This window comes from Diospyros lotus, chromosome 5 (genome assembly GCF_014633365.1).
Source record: "Diospyros lotus cultivar Yz01 chromosome 5, ASM1463336v1, whole genome shotgun sequence".
Taxonomy (NCBI): Eukaryota; Viridiplantae; Streptophyta; class Magnoliopsida; order Ericales; family Ebenaceae; genus Diospyros; species Diospyros lotus.
This window is the reverse complement of record NC_068342.1, coordinates 31,360,497-31,376,271: the sequence shown is the minus strand read 5'-3', so window position 1 is coordinate 31,376,271 and position 15,775 is coordinate 31,360,497.

The window sequence follows — 15,775 nt, the reverse complement described above, 5'->3', positions numbered from 1 at the left end:
TGTTTTGTTCTTTCTCAACATGAAAAACCCGTGGTCCTTCTGTGTGTGAAGTGGTTAGATGACACACCGGGCCCAAGCCAGTGGTTTTTGTGATTCCGAGCCTTGAGAACCACAAGAAAAGGGGCCGATTGGTCTAGTAGCTGGGCTATATTTCTATCCATGTTAACTGGCCAAACTACTTCCGTGAATATACATATCAATAAAAGAATAGGTTGTGGTTGGCCATTGAGCGAGAGTTTAAATGTTTTAGGCAATGAGTATTTTCAGAACAGTAGAGAACGTCAAACCTAACATGTGGGAACAAACCATGAGACAAGAAAGAACTATGTGGCTCCAAGTGGATAAGGCTGTCCTTATGAAGTGATATCAAGACTTCACCTTGGCAGAATTCGCAATTTTGGAGGCCCCGGTGACAATTTAGTGCCGTATTTGGAGCTGCCCACTAATATGTCAGTCTAGAATGTTTCTTAAAGAATTTATGCGTTCCTGTTTACAAACTTTACTGGATTAATCAGATTTAGTTTCCAAATTTAAGCATGTTATAAAGTAGTTTGGGACACATTTTCTTGAGACAAAGAAGAGATTGTTGGCCCATTCATAGTGTTGGACCAAAAACAGACTCTATTTGATTAATTTGAAATTTCCCTTCGTAATTCTCTATCTTATTATTCTCTTTTCTTTCACTTTTCTGGGGGGTTTTTGTGTTTTAAAATGCTTCTTGACAGCAGCACTGGTTTATGTGCTGCTGTGTTTTACTTTGACTTGGTTTGCTAACTTTAGTTTCACCACCTTTGGTATCACTAATGATTTTGTAACGATCAATTGTGTTGATGGTAACTGCATTTTATGAAATCAATCATCAATTAACTGTGTTATACATTCCTGACAACTGCTTATTTCAGATTCAACAAGAATTCTGGTACACAGGATTTCCTAGAGGAAGAACTTCATCAATTTTCAGAGACCTCTTCTGGAAATTAATTTTGTTGAGCAAATCACAATAAACGTCTCACAGAAAACAAACCACAGAAAAACACAAAAGATGCTTTTGATAGAACTGAAAACTTAAACTCTCAAAACAACCATGGTAAACATTCATGAGACATACTGAATAGAAAACATAAGCGACATAAAAATAAAGAACGCAAGGAGGCCGACGAAAGTTTTACCGTGGTTCACTCACAAAACTAGACTACGTCACGTTGAGTTTTGGTGAGAAGAGCTCACTGCACTATAAAGAGAAGGATTACACCGATTCACAACAACATACAAGACTCTCTGTACATCACTAAGCTTGCTAACAAAATCTGACCCAATGATCACAAAATCAAGATCAAAGGTCAACCTATCAAGCTAGTGAACAAAGAGAATATACAAAGCATTTATAGAGGATAAAATTGGAGAATAGGAAGAGATCTCACCCGAACCCCTGAGAGAGGAAACCCTCTCTAACTCTTGGCCAAAACGACAGAAAAACCCTAATCCCCCTTAATGCCCTTTTCTCTCTCTCTCTCTAATTGAATCCCGATGGTGGCACATAAACAACAAGATGGATGGTAGAGATATCACGAGATAAAGCTAATGGATGGCCTAGATCAGCTCGCGAAAAAAACAAGATGGATGGTCTAGATCATCTCGCGATAAAGCAAGATGGATGGTCAAGATCAACTTGAGAGAAAAGGCTCGAACAGATATAAGTAGTAGCCGCCAAATGGGTCAGTTGGAGGTTGCCGTGTGGCCATCCAACAGGTTGCTAAAAGGCAACCGGGTTGCCATGCTACCTTCCTCAATCTGAGACCAAAACGGAATCACTTTGAAGCTTCATAATAAATAACAATCTCCACCTTGAAGCATCAAAGTACCAGTGAACTCCTAATCCTGTAAAGTGCAGCATGCTTCAATTCTCACCTTTATAGCTCGTGTTGGCTGATAGATCAACCAACTCCAACATGCAGCAAGTTCAAGCAGTGCTTGAACTTGGTTGCACTCAGAACCTTTGTCCCCATGTCAGCTGGGTTATCTTTTGCAGGCACCTTCAAAATACTCACAGTGGCATTAGCTATTAAATCTCTAACATAGTGATACTTTACCTCGACATACTTGGTTTGTTCATGATATACCGGGTTCTTGGATAGGTGAATAGCACTTTAACTGTCTGAGAACACCACCACTTTGCTTTGGAGCAAGTGGATCTCCCTGATTAAGCCTTGAAGCCATATAGTCTCTTTGAAGGCATCAGTCACAGCAACATATTCAGCATCGGTGGTAGACAAAGCCACTAGAGGCTGAAGTTGGGATTTTCAATTAATATAATTTCCACCCAAGGTGAAAACGTATGCAATTGTTGACTTCCTTGAGTCCTTATCACTTGCAAAGTCAGAATCTACATATCCCATAAGATCAAGAGTATCAAATCTCCTTTTATAACACAAGCCAATGTCTACTAATCCATTAATATATCTTAACTGATGTTTTACATTTGATATAATTTTGATGATGAAAAACAATTGTTTTTTGATGATGAAATAAAGTTATGAGATTTCAATGTTAAAGAATTTTATGATTCAAAATATTCTTTTTCATGTTATCATTTATCGTTTCAGTTTTTATAAAAAGAATAGTCGACTATGTGTTTATGTTCTGTTGACTATGTTTGTGGATAGTCGACTATGTGATTTAGTGCTGCCGACTATGTCTGAAAATAGTCGACTATGCTGATTTGATCTGTCGACTATTTAAGACTTCTGTTGACTATTTTTTCATCTGTCGACTATCAAGTAAGGATAGTCGACTATAGCTTTTCATCTGTCGACTATTTTTGTTCATAAAATTTAAAATTTTCTTCACATTTTTGCAATAGTCGACTGTGCATATGTATCTGTCGACTATGAGATTTTTGTGTTATAAGATAGTCGACTATGCGTTTTTGTCTATCGACTATGTTCTGTTTTATTTGTAAAAATAGTCAACTATGCATTTTCTTCTGTCGACTATATCTTTTATAGAAAGCTTCCAACGGCTAGTTTTTCAACTCCAACGGTCACAAACGGCTACATTTCTCTTCAATCTTTTGGGAAGCCTATAAATACAAGTCATGGATGATCAAGAGAAGACTAATGGATGGAAAGAAAATTATTTGAGCTTACATCATATACACATTTGTATTTATATTGACTGTGCTTTAATTTTCTCTCTTCAAGGCTTTGATCTTCACTTGTAATTATTTATTTCAAGTCTTGTATCATTTTTGAGAGACATTGTAATTAAGAGATTCATCTCTTAGATTCTCTCCAATTGTATACTTCTTGTTTTTCCTAACTTGTGTAGCTAGAGGGCCTACTTGGTTTAAGTAGGAGGTTGTATTTCCTAGCTTGTGTAGCTAGAGGGCCTACTTGTGTAAGTAGGAGGTTTTAGTGAATTGGTTTAAAATCCTTAGTGGGAGCTAAGGTAGTGGATTAGGCTTGGTTTAAGCCGAACCACTATAAATGCTTTGTCTTATTTATTCTTCTCGCTTTACATTTGTCATTTTATATGTTCTATATTTTAAATCACTAAAACCTCAATTGGATCAAAAAGTTTTTAAGTTCTATCAAGATTTTTAAAATATCCAATTCACCCCCCTCTTGGTGTGTGCCATAACACCTCTCGTTCTAACATTAACATGTATTTCAATGCATCCCAATGTGGCTTCCCAGGATTTGACATATATCTACTAAGCAGAGATATTGAATATGCAGGATCAGGCCTAGCACTAATCATTGAATACATAGCAGTTCTGATTGCACTGGCATAGGGGATATTTTCTATTTTAACTAATTTTAAATTAGATGTGGGGCCACTACAAGAAATTTGATGTTTAGTTACGAAATTTTTTGTCACCTAATAGTAGATTTTTTTTCACTAAAAATGTTTAGGGACGAAAAATATTTCGTCGATCTTTTGTCCCTAAAAGCGCGTCACTAAAGATATTGAGTGACAAATAATGATTTCGTCACCAAATATTAAGAAAAGGCGACGAAAATTATTCTCGTCATCAAATGTGGATCTATGTAACATAAAGAATAAGTGTTTTGTGTAAACCCTCCTGATGTGTATATGGTTATTTTGGTGTGTATGGATGTTATTGAGGTATGAGTCCTAGAGGTAATATTTGAGTTATGCTATGACTGTATTAAAGGTGGTAGAAATGACTTATATGTATGAGTTAGATGGGTAAGAGTGTGTAACAGTGTGAAATAAAGCTTTGAACTGATATATAGCACACGTTTGTGAGGCGGGCATAGAATAAGCTAGGACATGGGATTATTGCCTGAGGGAATTGTGTGTGGAGTTACGGTTCATGACGCTCGTCTGGTGTGGTTCCAAGCGTAGTCGAGCGTTAGTCTTTATGACTGTAAGTGTAAGGTGTGAATAAATAAGATGCATGACCACGTGTGAGTGGACGTGATGCATGATGTTACTGTGACCTGTCAAGTTACTCTTATTGATAGGTGTGCATGTAAGTAAGCTTATGGGTAACCGTGAAGAAAATGAGGGAGGCAGTAGCGAGTCACAATAGGTAGTTGAATGTGGGTGAGAGAGTTGTCAACCGGTCGCGAACGGTCATCTGTTCTCTTCCTATTTGTCAATTTCTTTGCTGGGAGCTCGGTATCTGTTGTGGGTGGTAATGAAGAATTGCATGTTAGATGTGTGTTGGTACGTGTATGATGATTTGAGTAAATAAAATGTGATATCGAGTTAATAATGATATTAGAATTGGAAGTTTTGTGCCTGAAAAGCCTAATTGTGATTCGAGGATGACTGTCGTGTGACGCTTGGGCATTCACTTGAGTGTGGAATAGGCATTGTGTAGGCAATGAGATTGAGCTTGTTCTTAGGTTGATATTTGGTTAAGGTATCGCTAAACAAAAGAGCAATGAGAACCTGAGAAAGCCTTAGAGTGGCGATTAGATTATAATATTATAGTAAAGAAATCTCATTGATTTCTACAATGTGATTGATGGTGTTATTTGAGCGGGTTAAGTTGCTAGTGGGCATAACGGGGTTCAAATGCGGTGGTGGATAAAGGAATTGTGCTAGGGTGTAAAGCCAGGTAGGAGTAGAAAATTGATTTGGTCTCGTGGGAATACTGGGAAATGATGACATGGAATGTCATAAAAATGATGTGGGATGTTACCGTGAGACTGCGAGCTTATCTCATTAAAATGGAGTGAAGGTGAATCGAGACAGAAGGGTTAGTGAGTTAAGAATTGTTAAACTCTAAATGTTAAAGAGAAAATGATGGGGTGTGTCTCCCTTAGTGGTTTAAATGAGTTAGTAAGAAATTTCGAGGACGAAATTTTATTAAGAGAGAGACTGTAACATCCCGATAATTTGTGAATAATTAATAGCTATTAATTTAATCGGGAATAAGAAATATTTAGCAATTTAAATAGGAAATGGTGAAATGGGGATTTAGTTGATTACAATAAAAACAAATGTTGCTTTAAGTAAATAGCAAGAGAGGTGGCAGCCTTGTGGTTTGAGTGCTTAAGGGTAGGGAGGAGGTCAAGGGATCAAAACTTGATGCGTGCAATTCTGAAAATTCTTTTTTTGGTGTGTAAGGCAGCTTTAAATTATAGTTTAAAATTAATGGTTGCAGCAAATAAAATGAGGAGGCATGCGGCTCAGCTGGTGGCTTGCGCTCATGCGCACGTGAGGGAGCTGGCATCAATTCCTAGAGAGAACAGGCGTCGCTGGTCTTGGCAGAATGCTGGAATTTTCCAGCATATGGGCACTAAAACGGTGCCGTTTTGGAGGGTAGAGGCTGTGCTAATGGTTGCCACGCGGCAGCCGCTGGACGCTCCTTCTGTTGCCTTTTAAAGGCAGTAAATTTCGTGTAATCGGCCAGCATTAACAGTAGCAGAAGCAGGCAGAAATTTAAGAAGAAGAAGCCGCGCACAGCAAAGGAAAATTGGGAGGAAATTCGAAGAAAAATAGGTAAAATGGAGTTAAATTAAATTTTTAATAAATAGGTAAGTAATGTGAATAAATTGGTACGGTTGAAATTTCATTTTAGGTCTAATTTTGCTAATTTTTGGAGTTGAATCTATTTTATAGCGTGTATTATTTTGGTGGCATTCAAGTGTAAAAATGTTGTAAATAACTAGATAGAGGCAAGCTCTCCTCTATCCTTACAATTTCTTTCCATTTTATGTACCCCTCGCCTTCCCTTAATTCATTTTGATTTCGCGTATTAATTATACGAAATGAGGATTTTATTAGTGTGATTTAATTTTAAATTAAATATGAGACTCGTTGGGGTTTTATTTGTGGTGCGCCTACGTAGGATTTCAGACGGTTAAATTATTTATAATACACGGTTAGATTTAATCAATGTGAGCCATGGTTTTATTAATCGTTATTAAACGTTTTACTTCGCAGTGGGAGTGCAAGAAAAGCAAGAAACGGCCGTGTAAAGGGAAACTCCTAACCCTCTCCTCATGATCTTGAATTCCCGTGAAAGACCATATGATTTCCCATATTTTATCATCTCCCTTACTCTAATTCGGTGCTTGGCATTAAGTATTGAATTATTATTCATTTATTTTAATTTAAGTTAAATTCGGACTTCTAGAATTTTATTCGTTGTGAGCTTATGGGGGTTTGTATTGCCCCCATTCCTTTCGGAAAGATGCCGAACCCAGCCTGAGGACTAGGTTCCTAGACGTGCGGGTTTATTTACGATTTTCTTGGGTTTATTTATGGTTCGGTTAGAGCTATCGAGCAGTGGGGCAGGGGTCGGTTGTTAGTGACGTTGGGGTAGACTATTATACGGCCCTGAAGTGGAACCCAGCCTGAATAGCTCTGCCGATATGTGATTTACTGCATGATTATATACATTATATTACTGATCATGATTTGATATGCACATGGGTACGGGTTGCATGTTGGGATATTCATTTATTGAGTATGCTTGGACACGAACATTCTAGCTTGGTTAGGTTGCATCCAGCACGGGCATATGCATCGCGTGTGGTTTACTGTGTGGGCGGAGCATAGCCTGATGCCTGGATGTATGGGCGACAGTGTATCACGTTGATGCTCACTACGCCATTGCATTGTTATGTGCATTGCATGATTACTGGTAGTATTTAGTTCTCGGACGAGAGTGCCATTCTGAGGGAGCCTCTGGCTCGGGTGTCGGGAGTACCGACATGGACGGGTGATGGGAGTACCGACCCGGGACAACGCGCGCAGGTTTGTTGGAGATACATGTTGCCTCTCAGGGCAGCGGCAGGTTGGTATGGGACTTGGGTGCCGTATGTCTTGTGTGGGCCCCAAGGACTGGTATGTGCTTTTATTATGCTATACTATTGTGTTGTAGCGTCTCATGACTTGTGTGTACCTGGGGATTTATTCTGGGGAGAGTTTACTAGATTTATATAGCCTTCAGCTTTTTTTTTCCCTATGCTTGCTGAGTCTCTCGACTCACTTTGCTTTCCATCATTTCAGGTAGTGTCAGCGTGGGCCATGGGCAAGGGAGCCAGTTTTAGCGGCAGAGTCGGTATGGTGTACAGGCAGTCCCGTCAATCCCTGTCAACTCTGATATCTGAGTAGGATTTACTCTATTATTTTGTACTGTGCCAGGTCATTCCTCGAGTCTCATGTATATCGGCACAGGAGTCTATGTTCATTTATTTGTTATGTGATCGTTGTGTTAACGGGGTACCCGTAGTGCATGCATGTGTTTAGCTTCGCTTCCGTTGTTCTTGTTTTTGTACATGCATGCCAGGGTGGTTTTTGTCTTGTGTCTCATTCCTTTCCCTTCTGTAGGCACTCCCGTTCGGGTAGTCCGGGTGGTTGGGATATCCAGGCGGGGGTGCTTACAATTGTAATATTCTTTAAATAAAAAAATTAATATAAATATTAAAATATTATTTTAATATTTATTTTAAATATTTTTAATGATATTATTTATCAATTTATTATATATTTATATTTAAATAGCATTTTCAATATGCATAGGTATGTTTTTTGTAATGACCCTAAATTGGGTCTAGGTATTTTTAATATTTAATTTTAACTCAATGGCATTTTAAATGTGAGTCGAAGTATTTTAACAATTTATTTTGATGGCATAAAATGATTTTGGATTAATATGAAATTTTTTGGTGCATGTGATCATGAATTTAAGTGTATGGGTATAATTTTTAAGAATTTGGGAAATTAATGTGTTGGACTCCATTTAAATAGTTAAATGAGTTCATGGGTTTATGAGGTGGGTTAAATAAATTCTTGGGTTGGGCTTGGGCCTAATGGTAAAAGAGATTTAAATATTACTATGTGAAAAAAAGAAAAAAAATTAAAATAAAAATAGTCGCCAAATGTCAAAAACGCCCCAAAAAGCTTGTCTGTTACCAGAAAAAGAATGGGCAAATCAGTCCTATGGGGGGGGGGGGGGGGGCAGTGCAGTCCAACAACCTTCTTCTGCTGTGTCTTTTTACTTTATGCTCAGACCATAACGCTATTTTTTCAGCACCTATATACCCATGTGCCCCTACTGTTGCATTGCTTTTCTTCTTCATTCGTTTGTTGTGTGTTCCGTTTCTGGTTGTGTTTTGCGCATTTCATTAGGCAAGTTCCTTTGTTCATAATAGTTATTGTTGTCTTTACTGTTGCTGCAAGTGCTTAATTACGCAGTCTCTTTAACTTTTAGCAAGTTTTCTTACACATTTTTTTTCCAAGTTGTTATTCTCTATCTTTGACCTTTGTTCCAAACTCGCTATAAATATATATATATATATACATGTTTATTCATTATGGAGTTTTTATTCAGCCAGAAATGTCCCCATGTAGATATATATATATATAAGTATATATAAAACGTTCTCTATACCAGTGAGTTTCTTCTTCACCTATGCTTGTCCATATATATATATACATATATTGCGTTGTACATAGTGAATGCTGGTCTATGGATTATAAATTCTGAAACATTGTGTTGCTACGTGTTTCAGTTGGTTTTGGGACTCGTTGTGGTCTCCAATGGGGACTCGTTTCACTCTGAGTTTTCCTTTTGTGAATGGCAATTTTTTTTGGGGTAGATGAAGATACGAGAATTTACTCATTTCTGTTTCTATATAAGCTGGTTATCCGATGCCATAACCATAAGTTCGCTTAACCCATCCGGGTATAAGACCCAGCCTGCTCCATTTATATATTCTCTTATGCCTTTTGAAATCATACATATATATATATATGCAGTACCGTGCAGATATATATATATATATAGCACTTTGTTTTGAATGCCCTGTTTTTATCCCAGCCAATCCATCATTTACATATTCATACATAGATATATATGCGCGGCAGTGTAGTCTCTCTCTCTCTCCCTCACTGTTTCATTTAAATCCCTTCTTTGCCATATTTGGATCACCCACTTATATGTATACATATGTGTGCATGTTGAAACACCCACTGTGGACATAAGCACTCAAATAATATATATATATGTATATATATGTTTGATACTCTCTATAAGTTTAAAAGCAAACGTAAGGCACTTAAAAAATATATATATATGTATACATATGTTTAATACTCTCTCTAAGTTTAAAAGCATCCAAATAATATATATATATATATATATAAATGTAAACATATGCACCCACACACCCACTGTAATTTGAAGTCCCACCCAAAAATATATATATATATATATATACATAAAATAATTCCCTCTCATAATCATTTTTGTAAAGGGAAATTTTTGATACAGAAGTCTTTTCTGGTTTTTCTTTAATTATATTTAATTATATATATATATATATCAAAATACATTCTATCTAATTTTGATGTCTTAAATCGAATAATTTAAATTATATGTAAAGAAAAATACATATATAAATGCTTGGTATGCACACAAATAAATTGTAAGGAATTCATTAGTAAATTGATTAAACTAATTCTTGTGTAAATTATTATATTTCGTGTGCATACTTGATATGAGTGGAAAAAAAAAAAAAAAAAAAAAAAAACTATCCAGTATTGTGAGATGGATATAAAATATATATAAGTATGGCAACAACTTGTGAGATGAAATTCATGAGGTTTATATATATGTGGAAGTGAATACGTGACACGTTTCACACACATTCAGTATAATTATATTATGTGACACATTATTATTTATCTTTGCGCACCTAGTATTTTTCGCGGAGGGAAAGGGTACCCTAGAGCACATGGCGTGGGACAAGATGGCCATGGCCCGATAGGTTGGCTTCATATTATTTATGAATTTTTATTTACATGAATGCACTTTGACATGTGTGGATTGATGGCTTGCAAGGCTACGAGATTTGATTCTGACACTTAATATCCATTTTTTCATTGTAATATATGGTGACACGATGCATTTAAATTGAAATTGATAAAGTCATAAATTACAAATCTTGTATAAAGCTGTCAATTTCTTGATTATTCTTTTTGGTGTCATCATATTCTTAATTCTTGTTCTCTATTCATTACTTCTTGAACTTGTTGAGCCTTGTGGCTCACTTGATCTTCTTTGCCATTCCAGGTAAAGGGAAGGCCATTTTCGGGGGCGAGTCTAGTGGGACTAAGGCCTAGGGATAGTGGTGTACAGAGATGCGTCATAACTTGAAGATCCTGTTTAGTATTTCGGTGAGACTTGAGATGAAATGATTTTTATTTTGGTTAGTTAACATTAGAGCCTCTTAATTATTTAGTATGGCCTTCGAACCCCAAACTCATGAGATTTTGGAAGTGTAACTAAACCTTAAGTGTAACTAAACCTTAATTTATGTGTAACTAAACCTTAATTTCGGGAATATTCGAGAGTGGGCCCTTACATTTTTGGTTTGAAGAAATTAATATAAACATACACATAAACGTAAAAAGGGAAAAAAGAGAAGAATAAGTAAAACACTATAACAAAAAACTCTTGTTGGGTCAATTTTTTAAAAATTACATAATTTTTGAAATGTTTCAATAAAATAATTCTAATAAGACACACTAATAAAGTATTCTAATACAAAAATTTAATAGGATTATATTTTTGAAGTGTGACAAAATTATGGATTCAATAATTATATTTTTAAATAAATATTAATTTGATACAATAATTTATATTATTTTATTATCATATTTTTAAATTATTATTATTTAAATTATTTTATCAATTATCATAATCTTAAATAATTTTATTTTTATCAAACAAAAAACACCAAGACAATGGCGGGAGTGCCCCACCTCTTTCCTCCCAAATCCCTAAATCCCCATCACCCCCTCTCTCCTCTCTCTCTCTCTTTATCTCTCTCGCTTTCTCTCTCTCTGTGTGAACTACTCCCACGTGTCGATCCATCCGCCATTGCCTCAGCCTTCGGTCACCGCCACTAGCTCGGTCGGGCTCCGCCTCCGCCTCAAAGATATATGTATATATATTTTCTGTGTGTATATATATATTCTGTGTTTGTATTTATATTCTATATGTATATATATTCTCTGTGTGTATGTATATTCTGTGTGTATATGTATATGTATATATATATATATTGTGTGTGTGTATATGTATTACAGAGTTACACGAGAGAAGCTCTGTAACTCTTGAAACACTGCTTAGTTAACTTGAATGGATGCTTGCTGAGTCAATACTAATTTTATCTCAAGATAATTAATCTTATGTGATTCATCTGTACCGGAAATGCTTGAATCGTAGTTAATTTTTAGTCTTTTTTCTTAAATAGTGCATGTGTATGTTATAGACTTGCAAACATTTAAAATCAAGAGGCTTGCTTTATGTAGCACAATAAAAGTTAACTTGAAGCTCCGCAACTCTTTAATCAATTAGAAAGGTTAATAATTGATTAAACAAGGTGATAAAAATTGAAGCAAAATGTGTAATTAAGAATATCATGATAAAAATTTACATAGAGGCTAAGCTAATCATCAATCGGGGTTGGTTAAATGGGAATGGTTGAGCTTGAATGTTCTTGAGAAAAAAAAGGGAATACAAATGAATTTTAAATTATTTTATAATTTTAATTTAACCTGTTTGACAAATGCATTGTATTTGTTTAATTATTTCTCTTCGAATAACTTTGCATGCTTTGCACCCTTTGGATTGGATTACATATGGTCTATATATTTATATGCAAGCCATAACTTCGATTGTACTTGTGAGAGAGTAGAAACAAATGAGAACCCTTGAGATCCCCCAACTTATTCCTCAAGGTCACTATCTAATGTTTTACATTTTATGGTTGACAATGTTCAATAATTTTGTCAAGGATCAAGTATGTTAGCTTATAATAACATGTAAAAGTTGTAGGCTGATGATCTTTCTTTCCAGGTGACTGGATTACAGTATGGACAATACAGAGCTTTCTAGCTTTATGCCTACTATATAACTAATTTAAGCCCATGGCATTAGAGCATTAAAGCAGGGGGTTGCTCTCCACAATCCCCATGGCTGGGGGCCCCTTTCTCGACTCTCTCTGTTATCTCTTGGTGAAGCTAAGCACTGCCACTCAATCACTGTTACCATACTCCGCCGCAGCTGCCACCTCCACTAGTGACCATCTCTTCTCCTTGGCTCCTCTTCGTCAAACCACCACAACTATCAATTGTTGTGGCTACCACCATCACATCTTCGTCAACTCTTAGGGGTGCAGCATTTATTTACCCAAAATTAAACTATAGATTCAGTTTTGATTTTTCCAACTGAAAACAAAAACTAAACACAAAATTTGAAAACTTAAACTAAAAATGAATACGTGAAAATTAGGAACAAAATCAAACAGGCACTTGATCTTTGTCATGCCCCGCCGCCCTCAAACTTTGTGATTTGTCATAGCTGGTACCCCAACTTTATTGACGTAGTCAGTGCCACAAATGGCCTGCTGGCATTTTCATTTTCCTTATACTAGTGCTAACCCATAGCAGGCAATACTTATTTTACATCTTAACAATCCATGTAGTCAAGACCATCTACAAGGATCATTCAGAATCACTGCCTATTTGGTATTTATCTCATCTATCACAGCCTGATTGCCACTGCTGCCAGTACTAATTATTAGTTCATTGAATACGAAACCAAACGCCACTAGCTTATTGAGAAATTTCTCAGGATGCTCTTACACTTAGTTGTTTCCCATTGAGTACAACACTATTTTCTGATAAAGAGGCACATTAACTTGTAATTTAAATATATTGTCTTTTTTTTTTACTGGTGTAATTTTAAGGATAGTATTTTAGTTAGATGGTGTGGGAATTTCAAGATTCATTTGATTGAACTGTGCTAGAGAATTTGTTATTGAATATTCCTGCCTTTTGTGGACTATTCTTGTAATGGTCTGGGAAGGCTTCTCTCAATAATTTTAAAATATTTCTAAGAACCAAGTTTTCCACTGAAGTTCCTCAAAAATGTATTGTGGTCACTGGGAAATGAATTGGTGTACATTGTACTATGCTAAAAGCTTTATTGATAGGAGAGTGGTGTAGCTGGTGATGTTACATATTTGTTTTCATGAAATGCTTCATGGCCCATGCAGCTAGCTCTTAGGAGCAGTCTAAACTATGCTTCATGCTTCAAGGGTGTTACTGGGAAGATGGAGTAAATTGTGATGATATCTATTTTGGCCGACTCGGTGATGCAACTCTAGTTCATAAGAGTTGGAAGATTTTAGTTTCACTTCTCTTTGTCTTTGTTGGTTTTATTGATAATTGTTTGGTAGTTTGTATTTTTTTTATATATTTTAAATTAAGGATCTTATGGATTTTGTTATGGAAGGATGTTGAAATGAAAGTGGGTTAAGAAAAACTTTCGTATTTATTTGGGAGTTTGCCCATAGTTATTGAGATTAGTTATGATTGGATGTTAATCCTCTAAATGGGAATTATATTTCTTTGGGGCAACTTGGAAATTGTTGGAGTGTTTAATGGTTTATTATTATAGTTTTGTTATGTTGTCAAGTGTACCATGATAATAAATACTTTTACTTTGTATAAGTGTTTAAAACTTTTGAAATCAGTTGATAATTTGTTGAGAAAGTGTTTATAATTTGTTCAGTATATAAACTTTCCATACAAACATCGTGTTTAGATAATATTATTAGACAATTAATTTATATAGTTTTTATTAACTTGATATTTCTAAATAACTTTGATGCTAATTTATTTTTAGTAACAATTACATATGCCCATACATCAACTAGGTATGTATCATGGGTTTCATTGTTATTTAATTTTTATTATTTGATAATTTTAAATTGATTAGTCTTTTTATTTAATTATTGTAAATAATGAGTACTCGTAAAAATTTTAATTTTCTAAGGGATGTTTATTCATTATTAATAATTAGTTTATTACTTGTTGTCTAGTTATGCATATTTTATCTCTAAGTTAGAGATGAAATTATTTGTTAATAGTTAAATACCTAAAAGTTTTGTTACTGTAAAATCATTAATTTTACAACTAATTTGTTCACATTTTTTATTCTTAAAAAAGTGACAAAAGATTTCATCACTAAATGTATTATCTATTGTCTATAAATTATTTTGTCACTAATAAGCTAGTATTTTCAGCATTGGTTTATATCCTTAAAATGGTGACGAAAAAGTTGGCTGCTAATAGTTAACACCATTAGTGACAGAACTGTTTTGTCATCGATAAGTCAATAATTTTGGCGTAACATATTCATATTTCTGTTTTAGAATTAATGATCAAATTATTTGTCATTATTTTTTAAAACCATTAGTGACAAAAACATTCGTCACTAATGCATCATGGATGTTGTAGCCAAATGAAATAATTTGATGTCATCCTAATATTTTAGAGCATTAGTGATGAAAGGTTTCGTCACTAAACATCTAAATGATTATGTGCTTGGTGACGAAAGTAATTTTTTGTCACTAATGATAGAGTATTAGTGACAAAATTTTACTTGTCACTTATAAATTCGTAGCTAATCATCACATTTCTTGTAGTAGGCATTGAGATTTAGATAGAGCAAAGTGACTAGCTAAAGGAACTCCTACGGTTTTGCAGTTATGCATACCAAATCTTTGAACAGTTTTAATGAGATAGTCATGTTGATGAATTTTCAAGGTTTATTTAAATTCTCTCTCTCTTTTTTTTCTCTCTCTCTCTCTCTCTATTGTCATTCCTAGAATTTTCCTAGCAGGTCTTAGGTCTTTCATATCAAAATTAGTATTTAAGATTGTCTTTAACTCACTACATTGATCATTTACATGGCTGAAGCAAGGTTAATTCAGTATACAAGCAATTGTTATTTTGTCTTTCCATGGTGGAAATATGATAATGAAGATGAAAAGAAATCGACAGCAACTAACAAAAGAAAAACTTTCTCAAGATCTTTAGCTGCACCATGCTGAATCAATGACAAAATGTACTCTATGAAAATTGAAACATGTTGAGGTGTGATACCCAACAAATCCAAGGCGATGATGTTATTGTTGGGTAAATTATATATCATAGGCTTCAGTCCAGGATTGATAGTTTTTTTTTTTATAAAGAGGTTCAATCCCACAAATAGGTGACCCTACAAGAAGATAGCCCAAGTACATTTACCTCGTGATTGAGGAAAGCTGGGCTTGGCCCAACTACTCAAACCAAGGACCAAGCCCATTGGTCTAAGCCTCACAATGCCTTATCCGAAGCACACCATACATATACTTTAACTTAACCCAATTTCTTCATTTTGTTGAAGATGGTCGTGTCGCGTCTGTTCTTTTGCTCAATTCCAATGCAGGTT